The sequence below is a fragment of the Ovis aries genome, chromosome 25, assembly GCF_016772045.2.
Source record: "Ovis aries strain OAR_USU_Benz2616 breed Rambouillet chromosome 25, ARS-UI_Ramb_v3.0, whole genome shotgun sequence".
Classification (NCBI taxonomy): domain Eukaryota; kingdom Metazoa; phylum Chordata; class Mammalia; order Artiodactyla; family Bovidae; genus Ovis; species Ovis aries.
Window position 1 is genome coordinate 3,852,996 of NC_056078.1, and position 13,260 is coordinate 3,866,255.

Consider the following 13,260-nt stretch of genomic DNA (forward strand, 5'->3'; position numbering starts at 1 on the left):
CAATTCAGAAAGAGCCACATTCAGAATGGTAACTGAAAATGTTAGTCACTCAGTCGTGTCCAACTCTTTGCGACCCCATGGACCCCATGCGCTAGGCTCCTCTGTCCATTGGATTTCCCAGGCAAGAACACTGGAGTGGTAGCCATTCCCTTCTCCAGGGGATTTTCCTGACCTAAGGATCAAACCTGGGTCTCCTGCATTGCAGGCAGATTCTTTACCATCCGAGCCTCCAGGGAAGTCCTCAAAATGGTAGGTTCTACAAAGTTTAAGTGTTAAATGCACAGTTATTGTTCAGCCGCCCAGTCGTGTCTGAGTCTTTGCAACCCCATGGACTGCAGCTTGCATAAGGATAAATACATAAGGAATTATTATAAATCCATGTGGATGATGTAATTATAGAGGTGTAATTTATAACATCAGTAATGCAAGGGGGTTGGGAGGAGCCGTGGGAAATGGAGTTTTTGTTCCCTATTGAAGTTGTTGGTATTAATTCAAATTAGATTATTATCACTTAAGATGTTATATGTAATCCTCATGGTAGCCACAAAGAAAACATCTATAGAAAATGCACAAAAGGAAATGAGAAAGGAGTCAAAGTGTCCCGCAAGACACAAAGGAAAGCAATAAAGGAGGAAATGAAGGACAAAAACGCCATCAGACAAGCAGAAAACAAATAGCAAAATGGCCAAAGTAGGTCTTTCCTGATCAGTAATTACCTTAAATATAAAAAACTCTCTAATCAAAAGGCGTAGATTGGCAGATGGATAAAAACATGATCCAGTTACTTGCTGTCTGTAAGAGACTTACTTTAGGTCTGAGGATACACAGAGAGTGAAATTGAAGTGGTGGAGAAAGAAATTCCCTGCAAAACTGTAACCAAAAGAGAGCTGGGATGTCTATACTATTATCAGACAAAGTAAAAAACTGTTACAAGCAACAAAGAAGGGCAATATATGTATATGCGTGTGTGCATGCTAAGTTGCTTCAGTCCTGTGTGACTGTTTGTTACCTTATGGATTATAACCCACCAGGCTCCTCTGTTTGTGGGATTCTCCAGGTAAGGATACTGGAGTGGGTTGCCATGCTTTCCTCCAAGGGATCTTCCTGACCCAGGGATCAAGCCCACATTGTTTACATCTCCTGTACTGTCAGGCAGGTTCTTTACCACTAGTGCCACCTGGGAAGCTCATGTGTATATACATATACATATATATATGTATATATATATATTATTTTGAAATATTTTTTGGAGTATAGTTGCTTTTTAGGGCTTCCTTGGTGGCTCAGTGGTAAAGAACCCACCTGCCAATGCAGGAGACATGGGTTCAATCCCTCGGTCAGGAAGATCCCCTGGAGAAGGAAATGACAACCCACCCCCAGTATTCTTGTCTGTGAAATCCTGCAGATAGAGGAGCCTGGCAGGCTACAGTCCATTGAGTCGCAAAGAGTCAGATGCCACTTAGTGACTAGACCCCCACTGCCACAATGATAGTTGCTTTACAATGTTTTGTTAGTTTCTGCTATAGAACAAAGTGAATCAGCTATACAGGCTTCCCTGGTGGCTCAGAGGTAAAGAATCTGCCTGCAATGCAGGAGACCCAAATTTGATCCCTGGGTCAGGAAGATTCCCCTGGGGAAGGGAATAGTAAATGCATTCCAGTATTCTTGGCTGGAGAATTCCGTGGACAGAGGAGCCTGGCAGGCTACAATCCATGGGGTTGCAAAGAGTTGAACACGACTGAGTGACTAACACTTACTCTTTTTGGGATTTCCTTCCTGTTTAGGTCGCTGCAGAGCATTGAGTTCTGTGTGGTATGCAATAGGTTCTCATTAGTTATCTATCTTAACATAGTAGCAATAGTGTATATAAGATATTATATACTGATGAAAGACTCAATTCACCAAGAAGATATGATAATTATAAACATATATGTACCAAGTATCAGAGCTCCAAAATATATGACACCAACACTGAGAGACATTGCAGTCCATGGGATTGCAAAGAGTTGGACACGACTGAGTGACTGAACTGAACTGGCTGAACACTGAGAGAACTGAGGGGAGAAATAGCTCTAGGATCCCAGGCCTGTGCAGTGCAGGGGGCAGGCCAGCCTTCCGCTCTGTGCCCGCACCGCTGGAGGTGGACCCCAGAAATAGCTCTAGGATCCCAGGCCTGTGCAGTGCAGGGGGCAGGCCGGCCTTCTGCTCTGTGCCCGCACCGCTGGAGGTGGACCCCTGCATCTCCAGTGGCTCCCTGCTGCCTATTGGCGTTTGAGTCTCTGTCTTGCACGTGAATTCTGACTTTGGCTATATGTTCCCTAAAGCTTGGTGATCCGCATCCCCACCTTAGTTGTGTCCCCTCTGACCCTCCTCCCTGAAAAGCCTCTCTTTCCTCCACGCTCCATCTCCTCTAGGAAGGTTTTTATGAGCCCAGGTTAATGACTCTCATCCAAGTGCACCCCGAGCTGGTGCACAGATTGTCTGACCCCCTCATTTAGCGCATCACGTGTAGTAGTATTCTTTTCGTCGTTGTTGTTGACCATGCTGCAGTATGTGGGATCTTACTTCCCTGCCCAGGGGTTGAACCCAGACCCCCTGCATTGGGAGTATGGAGTCTTGGACCACTGGACTGCTAGAGAAGTCCTAGACACATGTATTTCTTTTATAAAAAATTATTTATTTATTTTTAGTTGGAGGATAATTGCTTTACAATATTGTGTTGATTTCTGCCATACATCAACACGAATAAGCCATAGGTATACATATGCCCCCACCCTCTTGAACTCCCCTCCCACCTCCCACCTCATCCTGCCCCTCTAGGCTGTCGCAGAGCACTGAGTTTGCGTGCCCTGAGTCATACAGCGCCTTCTCACTGACTGTCACTCACTGTCTGTTTTACATATGGCAATATGAATGTTTCCATGCTGCTCTCTCGATTCATCCCACCCTCTCCTTTCCCCATCGTGCCAGACATATGTATCTCTATTTTGTCCATTTGTTTGGTAGATCTTGAGTTTCTTGGGGTCTAAAGCTTCTTGAAGTCACTGGCACTCAGCTTTGTAACCTGAATGTAGAATTTTAATTTTTGAAAATTGAATCAGGAGATGTTTTTCAAAAGAAAGGAAAGGAAAGAAAGAAAGAAAAGAAAGAAAGTGAAGTCGCTCAGTCATGTCCGACTCTTTGTGACCCCATGGACTGTAGCCTACCAGGCTTGTCCATCCATGAAATTTTCCAGGCAGGAGTACTGGAGTGGATTGGCATTTCCTTCTCCAAGGGATCTTCCCAAACCAGGGATCAAACCCGGGTCTCCCACATTGCAGCCAGGTGCTTTATCGTCTGAGCCACCAGAGAAAACTTATTCCCAAGCAATGATCTTAGTCCTAATGATTAGCTAATGGACACATCTCAGATATGAAGGTGGACAGACAGAGCTAAGCTGCTTAAATTTGTGAACCTCAGTTGTCTTACTTTTGAATCTGCGGGGGGGGGGGCGTCCATTTTTTGCCTCTAGTATGTACTAACATCGGGCCATGTGCTCTTACTTGAGCATCATAACAGCCTAGGGAGACGGGTGCTGTTCTCATCCCCATTTTTCTGCTGAGAGAACTGAGGCCCAGCGGTGTTCAGTAACTCACCAAAGTTACCCAACTCATAAATAGAAGAGCTGGAACTTGAACCCAATCCCACAACTCCTTTGCTTATTTTTATTTTTGGGTCTCACAAAGACTCACTGTCCCAATTCTTTAACTTCTTCATCTTGCCTGTGATCTAAGTTCAAGCCCTTCATTATATCCCACCCCTCCCCCCTTTCCCAGTGGTAGCTGTGGCGGGCAGAATGATGCTCCTTCAAAGATGTAGTCATTGGAGTCCTTGGAACCTGTGAATATGTTGTGTTACAGTCACACCGTGGATGTGATTAAGTCAAGACTTGAGATGAGTAGATTATCTTGGATTATCACGATGCACCTGATGTGCTCACAGGGTCCTTCGAGGTGGAAGAGGGAGGCAGGAGTCAAAGTCAGAGAGAGATTAGAAGATGCTCTGCTGCTGGTTTTGAAGATGGAGGAAGGGGCCCCAAACTGAGGAATTCAGGCAGCTTCTAAAAGCTGGAAAAGTCAAGAAAATAGATTTCCTCCAGAGTCTCTACAAGGAAAGTAATCCTGCTGGCACTTTGATTTTAGCCCAGTGATAACCACTTTGGATTTCTGACCTCCAGAACTCTAAGATGATAATGTGTGCTCCTTTAAGCTATGAAATTTGCAGTGATTTGTTATGGCAGCAATAGGAAATTAATACTGTTGTATTTCTGCTTTCTTTGCTCTTTTTTTCTGTCACATCTCTTTCCTCTGTCCCCATTCTAAGTGGTGTTCCAGGGCTCTTCTTTGCCAACTGGGTTATCACTTTCTGTGTGCATGGAAACATTCTCCCTTCTGCTAAAGGCCACACCAAGGTAATTATCTTCCTGGCTGTTTTCTCTTAAAAGGTGGTGCCAAGAAAAGAGACGAATGGCCCATATGTGGTCTTAGCAGAACAGGGAATAGTAGGTCTTCTATATCCTTTAACCTGCAAGCTGAGTCTCTCCAGTAGGCTCAGATGGTAAAGAATCTACAATGCAGGAGACCTGGTTTGATCCCTGGGTCAGGAAGATCCTCTGGAGAAGGGAATGGTTACCCATTCCAGTGTTCTTGCCTGGAGAATTTCATGGAGAGAGGAACCTGGTGGCCTATTGTCCATGGGGTCACTAGGAATTGGACATGACTGAGAGACTTTCACTTTTGAGTCTCTCCAGTGCCTGCCACTGTCATGCTTAATTTTGGTGCTTCCTGTGGCTCAGCTGGTGAAGAATCCGCCTGCAATGAGGGGACCTGGGTTCGATCCCTGGGTTGGGAATATCCCCTGGAGAAGGGAAAGGCTGCTCCTCCAGTATTCTGGCCTAGAGAATTCCATGGGCTGTATAGTCCATGGGTCTGCAAAGAGTCAGACACAACTGGGCAACTTTCACTTTCACATGGCATCACACTGGCTGCTCAGTTCAGTTTATTGTTAACTGCAATCCCTAAGCTTTTCAGATCATATGAAAGCCAGAGACATTATGAATTGTTCTTGTATCTTGTAGAATGTCTGTCATCTCGAGTCATGTAGCTTTTGGCTCAAAGAGGGGGAAAATGTACTGATTTAATCTCTCCAGGGAAAGATTTAAAGACCAGGCTAGTAAGGAAGACAGATGGAGTTCTGGGGAAAATATAACAAATTCTAGAGCTAATCGAATTAAAAGGCTATGAGAGCTAATCGAATTAAAGGGCTATTTATGCACTTTTCATTGCTGCATAAATAAGATATAACAATCAGTGTCAGCTAAGAAACCCTCAGCAAACATCTAATCTCATTATTATTTCTTTCAGCTTTACATAGAAAGGTTGTTTTAAACAAATATTGGTATGATACAAAAGAAGCTGAGAGAAGCAGAGAGACACGGGATATCTGCTTACCCACTCTCTATATGCCCCCACCCCCACCCCACTCTTCAGAGGGCATGAGATCTCCCAACCATTTCAATCTGTGATACACCTGTGACACCACCAGCTTGAAGAGTAGGGTAGAATGCTTTCAGGGAAAAGGATTTCATCCATGCCTGGCCATTGTGGACTCTGAGGATGAATAGAAACTTGAGAATGCAGAGAGGAGAGTTCAGGGCTAGCTTCAGAGAAGAAAGATGCTGAGGTTATTGAGAATTCTCAGAGATGGAATAGTTCTTTCCTTGAAAATTCAGAATGGCTGTACCCTGAACCCTCTGGGCTTCCTAGGATTTTGGGTTTAAATGTTTATGCATTTCCCAGGAAAACATTTTAAACAACGCAGCTAAGGTGCTATACCTCCAAAACAGGTAAAGTAGTTGGCTCCCCATCTGTGATTGCCTTGCACAACTTGGCAGAGAGAAGGCAGGTCAGGAACCCGTGTCCTGAAGGAAGTTCTTACAGAACACCTAGGAGATAGTGCCCCCAGAAGAAAGAGAAAAGCAGTTGGTGAGATTGTTTCCATCAACTCTAAGGTATCCAAGAGTACCACAAAAGTCTGTTTTGGGTAAATCTCAGGCAGTCCAAAGGTTGTCAAGGGATATAGGAATAAAATTTTACTTTGCGCACTTGAACTTTGCAGTCTGTCTGACCCCTTTGGAGGTTACTTCTAAAGTGGCAGAAGCAGGGCTTCAATGCGTCCTCAGCTTTGGTGACCTTTCCTTAGCCCTCTATCCTGATCGCTATAGGGAAGTTATTCTGCCTGTGTGATCTATGTTGTGTTAACACACGCAGAGAGGTTGCCATTTTAATGTCCCCTGGATGTACTTCATCCTCACTGAGTTAAGATCGAATTGCTTTCTACTTCAGTAAATCCAATCCAGATTTCTAACTGATCATTGGTTAAATTTTTAATTTAAAATTCCTTTTCTTTTAAAAATTAGCCATTCAAATTGCAAGGTTTGTAAGGCAGCTCAGATCCCGAGACTGTTGGTGTTGGAAGGGGCCTTAGTTGTCATCTATTGTAAGGGATGCTTTATGGAGCTTTTTGGGGGACAGAATGAAAAAGTGAAAGTGTTAAGTCGCTCAGTTGTGTCTGACTTATTGCAACCCCATGGATTCTAGTCCGCTAGGCTCCTCTGTTCATGGAATTCTCCAGGAAAGAAAACTGGAGTGGGTTGCCATTTCCTTCTCCAGGGAATCTTCCCAGCCCAGGGATCGAACCCAGGTATCCTGCGTTGCAGGCAGATTTTTTACCATCTGAGCAACCAGGGACAGAATAGTCATTACTTTAACTAGATCACATGTAATGATGTAAGTGAAAATGCTTTGTAAATTTTAGAAGACTTAACAGATATTAACTATTTTTTTAAACTGAAGTATAGTTGATCAACAACTATTGATTATTAGCATTTGTAAAGATGCCTTTCCATTGTTGCCAGCTTTATTTATTATAATGTGCATTTTCATCTTGAATTCCTATTCTTTTTGTGAATAAGAGTAAATAACTTTAAAATTACTTAATAACATTTTCCCCCTCACACACTCATTCCTATACTTCAGTAATTATGATGCACAGGCTTAGTTGCCCTGTGGCATGTGGAGTCTTCCTGGACCAGGGATTGAACCTGTGTCTCCTGCACTGACAGGCAGATTCTTATCCACTATACAGGTGAGTGATGTGCCCCCAGAGGTACAAGAGATGGTTTCCAGAGTCACAGGATGTGACATGGAATGCCATTGGCTCACCTTCTCATGTTCTCTTGCTGCCAAGGAGAATTCTCAGTTTGCTGCTAGTGTGTCCTTGGTGTGTGTGTGCTCACCTTCTTTAAAACTAATTTCCCTTTGTAATAAAGTCAGAGCTGAGCAGGCTTCTGTTCCTCCTCCTCCTCCAAAAGGCTAGTTTGCTTGCGTTGTCTTTATTCATATGTTGTTGTTCAGTTGCCAAAATGTGTCCGACTCTTTGTGACTGCAGCATGCAGCCCCGTGGACTGCAGCATGCCAGGCTTCTCTGTCTCTCATCATCTCCCGGAGTTTGCCCAAGTTCAAGTCCATTGATTTAGTCATGCCATCCAACCTTCTCATCCTCTGTCACTCCGTTTTCCTTCTGACCTCAATCTTTCCCAGCATCAGAGTCTTTCCCAGTGAGTCGACTCTTTGCATTAGGTGGCCAAATAATTGGAGCTTCAGCTTCCGCAACCATCCTTCCAATGAATATTCAGGGTTGATTTCCTTTAGGATTGACTGGTTTGATCTCCTTGCTCACAGGGATGATATGGAAAGAAAAATCACAGTGGGGAGGATACCTGAGGATTGTCAGGAGGAACAACTGGGTACAGATTCAGGAGTGATACTTCTGTCCTCAAATGTCTTTATATCGATGCACAAAATAGTGACTGTAAGCAAAATGAAATTGAAATATTTACGTCAGGGAAAAAATGTGCAAACTCTTTAGGATTTGGGTTAGAAAGTCTGTGAGAATATCTTTGCAGCTTGCCTCTCTGAGCTCTATTAAAGATTTCTCATCACTAAGATTGTTTCATTGATTAAATGAGGGGGTGGCATGGAGAATGCTTTGATTGGTTGGAGTATGCTATGCATATGTGTGCATGCATGCTCAGTTGGTTCAGTCATGTCCTTCTCTTTGTGACCTTATGGCCTATAGGCTGCCAGGCTCCTTTGCCCATGGGATTCTCCAAGAAAGCCACTACAGTGGGTTATCATGACCGCCTTCAAGGGCTCTTCTCAACCCAGGGATCGAATTGGAATCTCATGCATCTCCTGTGTTGCAGGTGGATTATTTACCCACTGAGCCACCTGGGATCCCTGAGGTATGCCATACAAATGTCAAAATGATCGTTCTTTCATGAGTTGTATTATTACTCTATATTGTCTGCATTATAACATTTACATTCTATTCTGTATCTGTACTTTTCATCGTTGTCTAGCCTTAGTGCTTTATTTAAAAGGATCTGGTGCTTGCTGGTAGTCTTTCTTAAAAGGATCCTACCATTCCTGAGTCCTGTACTATGATTTATTGCTTGGTTGTCTGAATTTCACCATCCAGAGATTTTCATCAAGAAAATCCGTGACTGTGACAGTGCCCAGCATTAATGCATATTGAATAATGACTTTTTGTTGTTTTTATAGTGTTTGACAAGTTGGCTGGGTATAAAATTCTTGACTGTCCCCACACCAACCCCCAAACTGTATAGACAATGTCACTTGGCATTGAATGTTACTTTGAAAGCCCTTTATATGCATAGCTTGAGTTTTCTCCAAGGTTTACACAGGATTCATACTTCTTCTTTGGAGTTAGGTGATTTTACCATATATGCAGGTGTTGGTCATAATATTTCCTGGATGCTGTGTATACCTTTTATCTACAGATTTAGATTTTTATTCCACAGGTGTTTTCTTCTATTATATCTTTGGTTCCCTCTGTCTTTTTTCTTCTCAAGGGACACCAATCATTCATATATTTGTTGCTCTGTATATATATCATCTTCTCTATAATGATTTTCTCCTTACCTTTTCTCCTGCATTTTTTCATTATTTTAAGCTGGCATTCTAAGTTGTTGACTCTCTTTTCAGCTGAAACTATACTTCTTGCTGCTTCTGAGATTGTTCTTTGAGAGACAGCAGTGAGCAGTCTTGGAGCCGGGTCTTATTTCCCTGACCAGGAATTAGACCTGGGTATTCTGGATGAGAACCAGGAATCCTAGCTCCAGGTCCATCAGTGGATAGAGGGTAAAAGCAAAGTTGCCCTGACTCTTGCCCTGTTTGAAAGCATGAATGTTTCAAGGAGGCAAAAACTGTAGAAACAGGTACAAATTTTATGATTAGAGACATAGCACATCGTGTGGGAGAGCACACAGAGAAGCAGTTTATTTAAGACAGAAGCAAGGCAGAAATACACACCTGGAGAGGAAGAGTGTGGGCATCCCTAATGAGGAGAAGTGCAGTAAAGGGGCAGTTAGATCGTTTATATAGGGCAGGTCTTCCCAGTCTTTGTTTACCTTTGGCCAATCACCTTGCTTCTTTTCTCACATCTGATCTGCCCTGGGAACCTATGCATTTACATCTTTTTGCCAAAGTGGATTCCAGTGCAGAGGCCTGTGGGAGCTTTGACAACATCAGTTATGGAGTGATACCCCTGAGGAGCATGCTTGTGCATGTGAAGTCAGGGAGGTTTCCTTGACCTCAGGAGTGGTAGATGTGGTCATCTTATCTCTTTGCTCCAGCAGAGCTCAGTTCCTGCCATAAACTTGGTCCTTGGAGTTTCCAGGGAAAGCAAAGCTTCAGTTTACTCTGCTTGACAAACTCCAGCTACTCACCCCAAGGGCCCATCTGTTGCAGCAAAACAAGAAATAAGTGAACGGCCTTTGGCACATACCAGGCAAACAGTTCTGAAAGAGTTAAGCAATCTTGGTTATTCCTTAGCTGTTACTGCTAGTAAACACTTGTAGCTAGCTTTGTCCTTCACAAAGCGAAACAAAGCTGACTTCATATGAGTAGTAACCTGTACTTGGCATTTCTTCTCCCCTTACACTCTCTTGTAGCATTCTGCATTTCACAAAGGTCATGGGCCGATAACTTCAGGGACATCAGACCAGGTTGCTGAGTTGCCTGATGCTAACTGTGGCCATTTTGAAACTTTGCAAAAGAAAAAAAGTGTAGGACCTTCACAAAGATAGAAAACCTCTCCCTATTCCTGATAGAAAGGGGGCACAGTTCTTGAGGCACCAGCCTCCTGTGTTTCCCTTTTGCTTGGCAAGAAGAGTAAAGTTACTCTTTTTCCTATTTCCTTCAAATTCTGCTCTGTATTTCTATTTGGCATTGGTAGACAGGAAAGCAAGGTTTTAGCAATGTGTCTACCTCCTACCTCAAGATGGCTTCATTTTATAACTGAACTGAATAGAACACCCAGGCAGGCATCCACTGGCCTAGGGTAAATCCTAGGTATTGTTTTCTAAAAATTGTACTGTTACTACTGTTTCTCAAATTAACAACTGGCCGCCAGCTGCCTTCTTCTCATCTCATGCCTGCCCTCTTCATTCTTCTGAGTGCAGCAGCTCAGGAAAAACACTTCTTTCCTTCTCCAGAACTGAAGAGGAAGGTATTGATTTGGGTGTCTGCTATTAATTTCATCCATATTTCACAGTGTTTGGAGAATGTTCCTCAGAGCTTTGAGAAGCAGCATGGCTCTGGAGCACTCTGCTTGTGTTTTAATTCCTATCTTGCCAGCTACCAGCTTTCTGAGGCTGGGCAAATTACTTGTTTTCCTCATCTGTGAAAAGAGGCTGGAGTAGGGCTGTTAAAAGAATGAAATGAATTAATGTTTGTAAAATGTAGATAACAATGCCTGGCATACGTAACAAATAAGCACCTTATAAGGGCCTATTAAATGGATATGGCGTATGATCGTGCATTGCCAACAAAGTTTTCTCCCCAACTGCTTACAGTTTGTCTATTTCAGTGGACTTCACAGAGGTTCAGTTAACTTGCTTTTATTTCATTCTCTTTCTGGATTTGTTTGCTCATAAATGTTTGTTTAAGCATTCATTTAGTATTATATCTAGTGTATGTATCCGGCTGACCAACCTATAACTTTTTACTTTTTTATTTTTAAGTCTATTTTTAATTGAAGTGTAATTGATTTACAATATTGTGTTCAACCTATAACTCTTAGATTCTAATTTTTTCCTTCTTGGAACCAGCACACTTGCCAGTCTTGGTCCATGGTAGGTGTGTGCATATGTGTTCAGTTGTCCAGTCATGTCCAACTCTTTGTGATACCTTGGACTACAGCATGCCAGGCTCCCCTGTCCTTCACTATCTCTTGGTGTTTGCTCAGATTCATGTCCATTGAGTTGGTGTCACTATCTAACTATCTCATCCTCTGCCACCCCCTTTTCCTTTTGCCTTCAGTCTTTCCCAGCATCAGGCTCTTTTCCAATGAGTCGGCTCTTTGTATTAGGTGGCCAAAGTATTGGAGCTTCAACTTCAGCATCAGTCCTCCCAGTAAGTATTCAGAGTTGGTTTACTTTAGGATTGAATTTCTTTAGTGTGGATAATAGTTTATCTGACCTCATTTGAGGATATGAACTCATTTGAAGTGGCTGGGTGTTCTCTATCATTTTGCCTCTTGAGCTTCAGTTCCTCCTAAATTATGCTACCACCATTCTTTCCAGTCTGAAGGTCACTTTTAGTAGAAATGAGGTTGAAGCTTAGAGCTGTGTGATTCTCTCCTGTCTTCTCTTATTTGTTTCCTTTGTGCTGTAACTAGTGGGCTTGTCCCTGGTAGCATGACTTTCTTATCCTGGTTTGTTGGTTGGCTGGTTGGTTGGTTGATTTGAAGCGCACTCCCCCCGCCCCCTGCCCCCCGCCCCCCCGCCCCCCGCCGCTTTTAGCATATTTACAGAAGGAATAACTCCTTCTAGCCTTTTAGTCTTTTGACATTTTTCTTATTGCTCCATGACCCCTTTGTACTTTCATGTTATTTCCCATCTGTTTATTTTTTCCCTTTGAAAATTTCTGCCTCTTGGAAAGCCTCCCTTCAATCTCTGAAGTTCTTGTAGATGCTGCATTGGGGTTATTATGCTAGTTAAGTGATTGGGCATTGTGAAAAGCACATATTCCTAGATTTCCTGCTTTAGGTATTCTAGTTGGTGGGGACTAGGGACTAGAACTGCCCCTCAAACACTTCCTGCATTTTCACAGGGCTCCTGGGTGCCTGCTGCTGCTGCTGCATTGCTTCAGTCATGTCCGACTCTGTGTGACCCCATAGATGGCAGCCCACCAGGCTCCCCCTTCCATGGGATTCTCCAGGCAAGAACACTGGAGTGGGTAGATGCAAGTAATCCAGGGACCACACTCAACTCTAGCTGCTTTGGAGTAAAAGTGTTTGTTCTCTTTCCTCCTTCAAGCCATGAGTGAAGGTGACTCATGAGTGAGATTCTCTGGGGGGCTGACTGCAGGATCAGGTACCTGCTTCTGGCTTGACAACTTTAATCCTGTCCCTTCCATTCCCATTCAAGAAAGATAATAGAGTATGAGAGAGAGTAACATGGACTTGAGTATATTCCAACTATAACAAATTAAATAACTCACAGTTTTAGTGCCTCACTCTCCCTACCCATCTCTGAGCCTCCTTTTGGGGCAGTTTCTAACTCCAGCTTGACCTGGGCACCCCTTCGCTTTTGTGTAACTGATACATTTTGGGTGGCTGTCAGATGACTCCTGATGTTCCCTGGGGAGGACCTTTCCTTAAGAGCCTCTGCTTGAAGCTGAACTGACTCTGGCATATTTTCAGCTTGGAAACTTTTGTATAAAGGACTTTATAAATCCTTCCAGGCAGTTACATTTGGACATTATCCTGGGTGCTGTTTTTCTTAGAGTTGTTGTTGTGCAGTCACTAAGTCATGTCTGACTCTTTGCAATCCCATGGACTGTAGCATGCCAGTTTTGCCTGTCCTTCATTACCTCCCAGAGTTTGCTCAAATTCATGTCTGTTGCGTTGGTGATGCTATCTAACCCAGATCACCCTCTGTTGCCCTCTTTTCTTTTTGCCTTCAATCTTTCCCAGCTTCAGGGTCTTTTCCAAAGTATTAGAGCTTCAGCATCAATCCTTCCAATGAATAGTCAGGACATATTTCCTTTAGGATTGACTGGTTTGATCTCCTTGCAGTCCAAGGGACTCCCAAGAGTCTTCTCCAGCACCACAGTTCAAAAACGTCAATTCTTT

General features: G+C 43.3%; 1 protein-coding gene across 4 annotated transcripts in view; it reads left to right on the forward strand.

Annotated features, from left to right (window-relative positions):
* Positions 1 to 13,260, forward strand: part of DISC1 (DISC1 scaffold protein) — a 434,500-nt gene that overhangs the window by 37,747 nt on the left and 383,493 nt on the right. The gene's annotated exons all lie outside the window — the stretch shown is intronic.